Source organism: Protomyctophum parallelum, assembly GCF_964188405.1.
Source record: "Protomyctophum parallelum genome assembly, chromosome: 4".
NCBI classification, from domain to species: Eukaryota; Metazoa; Chordata; class Actinopteri; order Myctophiformes; family Myctophidae; genus Protomyctophum; species Protomyctophum parallelum.
The window spans coordinates 52,409,186-52,412,476 of NC_139700.1; the positions used below are offsets into that span (position 1 = coordinate 52,409,186).

Genomic DNA, 3,291 nt, shown 5'->3' on the forward strand with positions numbered 1-3,291 from the left:
AGAGCAGCATTTTAATTAAAATGTATTTTAAACATAGTTGTTTAAATGAATTTATTAGGTCCAAAATGCAGAGAAAGTGTCATGTTAATTTCTAGTCGCATGATGGTTGGAAACTTGGCATCACAAACGCAAAGTGAAGTTATTTAGGGGTGATGATGAACTCTTGTGAATGCCCCCATGCCCCCCCCCCTCCCAATTATACTCAAAATTGTCGGGCACGCGCACCACGACGTGCACACGTTTTGAAATGTGTGAAGCATTTGTTCTGGAAGTTATTTTTGTTTTAATAATAGGTGTCATTGAGGAGATATGTATGTCGAATAAGCTTGTTATTTTGATGCCTATACTTTTGGCATCGTAATACAGGATTTACATGTATTAATTATTATTTCTGCTTTGTGATAATTGCTACCATTAATGGCCTGAATAAAATAAAATCAATGTAGGCTACTCCACTTCCACAGCGGACTATTACGCAGTGGGTACTAGAGAATTAAAATCTGAATCCCCCCCACCCCTTTTTCCCCTCACTGTATGTTTCTTTTCCCTTTTTACCTCCTTTATGATGAATTCCTGTTCTGTTCTTTGACTATATTATAGAAGTGTCTATCTGTACGTCTCTAAATGTTTTGATGAATTGAACAAGGTGGACCCTGTTGTAAACAAGTGTAATGCTTAATTGGGTCGTCCACTCACAGTTAACAGTCTTTGTATTGAGTTTGTGCTTGAAATGTACTGTAATTCTGCAAACATTTAATAAATATTTCAATCAATCAAAGCCAGTGCCACTGCAATATTTCCAAGAAATACAGTAATAAAACAAATGTGATATTCTTTCCTGTTCTGATTTATTCAGTCTTTATTATACACATCCCTGATAATGTAGATTTTTTTTCCTCCATCCAACATAATTTAAAACAAACATTAGAAACAGTAGAAATAGCTTTCTACTCTATATACATGGACTAAAGTTCTGTTATCTCGACTGATTTCAGTCATTTTTATACGATTGAGGAATATTAGGTCAAACTAGCAATAGAATACATGTTCTGACTATAATACTTAAATTGATGTTCAGAATAAGCATCTTCCATAAAACCATAATGGTCTCGGATATTTCATATGTGTAGAACAGCAAGACTATAGTGTAGGTTTAGAATGATATTATATAGTATTATATAATATATAGTATATTAGTATTGTGCTGCTAATTATTTAAGAAACAGTGATGCTGTTAAACTCCTGTTTCAGCCGAAATCGTCAGATGTGTTTAATTGCTTTAAACCCAGTGTGTATGTTTGCTTCTCAAACGTATTTCTGGGGGATCCCCAGATGACAGTTAAAGTGACTTTTAAGACCTTTTTAAATACCTCGAAATAAAAGAAAAAGACGATTACAGCATCAAAAGTAAATCAAGACACTATAATGTACTATAAAAATTTGGTCAAACATTGGCATTTTGTTTTTTGAAAATAGCCGATCTACAAGCTTGTAGATCTGTGGAACAGAGTCAAACAAAATGCAATCTGATCGTCATCGTCAAAAAATAAAGGAAAAACAGGCGCACTCTCGAGAGACTAAACAAAATGTAATGACGCCTCAACTCCTGCAATTCCATGTGCTTGTCAGGGTGGGTGGGGGGGGGGGGGGGGTCCCCGGTTCAAATATGATTATTTTGGGAGGTTGCGGCCTGAAAAGGTTGAGAAAAGCAAAGGCTCGCAACTCGCGACTGTGGCTCAACAGGTAGAGCAGGTCATCCAATGATCCATGGGTCGGCGGTTCGAATCCCGGCTCCTCGAAGTGTCCTTGGGCAAGACACTGAACCCCAAATTGCTCCCGATGTGCTGGTTGGTGCCTTGCATGGCTTCCGCCGCAATCGGTGTATGAATGTGTGTGTGTGAATGGGTGAATGTAATGCACATTCTATGTAAAGCGCTTGGATAAAGGCGCTATTATAAATGCACCATTTACCATTTTAACTCACTTTTGTACTTGAAAAAGACCAATACCGGTCGAAACGTTGCGAGCCTTTTCTTTTCTTTATGATTTCTGTTAGTTTAACAGTTTGGCTCAGCACCAAGATCGGAGGATGTGCGCTGTTCTATTTTATTCTGAAAAGCAGGCGGGCGTCGCTAAAGGGTACGGAAGCTTCAAGTGTTTGTGTTGGAGGTCATGTGCAACCTCTTCCAGAGAGAGAGATGGAGACACTAAATCTCAGCTGGAGAAACATGTTGTTTGCATGCATGCATGCATCGCTGCCTTGCCTTGCATGCTACTATGTGTTACAGTGTTGAGTCTGTCACTCACTTTGAGTGATTTATGGCGTTGTCTTTCTGTTAAAATCCAAATATGTTAACTTAAGAACTCTGGACATATCAGGACATCGTTTATTAACTGTGCACACGTGTAGCCTATTGTATGTCAGACTGTATGTCTGTCACCCCGCAGTCACAGACCCAATTGTGTTATTATCACACAGTGATTATAACTAGAGCTGGGACTCGATTAAAACAATCTAATTAATCAGAGGCTTTGCGATTAATTAATCTAGATTAATCGCATTTTAATCGAGAACAGCGAGAAACCTTTTTTTTAAATGTTTTTTGGTATCCCAGTGAATCAATGAATAGTGACTACAGGATACCACTCATTTTCAACATTTTACTGTCATTAATATACCTGTTGTGGAAATAATAATAAAAAGTCACCCCATTCTGTGTTTTTTTTTTTAGTAACAAGTAAGTACATCTCAGTGACATCACAAAGCTGTACTTACTTCATATTGTTACTGTTTTTTGTCAGACCTCCAGTTCTAGGCAACACAAAATGGGGTGACTTTTTATTATTTCCAGTTTTCAGTACTATAGAAAAGCGCCCAGTGAGAAACGTTCCGCAGTGAAAAAAAAAGGTGCGATTAATTTATCTGTAGTTAATCGCGATTAGTTTTTCTGTAGTTAATTAATCCAAATTAATCGCAATTAGTCCCGGCCCTAATTATAACCAGTTTAACTTGCACATATGTTGTGGTTTAATACCGTGGTGGTTTCTAAGTATGTTGTGTAGCCCAGGGAGGTAGACATTGGCGATCTTGCATTATAGAAGGGTCGGTGTCAGGGGAAAAAAACTGTCCACATTGTGCAGGTGTGCGAAGCACGCTCCAGGGGGGTGGGGGGGGGGGGGGGGGGTGGGGGTGGGTGGGGGGGTGCAACCAGAAGATAGTTGTGCTTAGGGCAACGAAAACGTCAGCTACAGCCCTGCTGAAAAGGTTTGAGAACCACTGGTACTCTGCGT

General features: G+C 38.9%; 1 protein-coding gene across 1 annotated transcript in view; it reads left to right on the top strand.

Annotated features, from left to right (window-relative positions):
• Positions 1-3,291, top strand: part of dyrk4 (dual-specificity tyrosine-(Y)-phosphorylation regulated kinase 4) — a 413,072-nt gene that overhangs the window by 279,513 nt on the left and 130,268 nt on the right. The window lies entirely within an intron of this gene.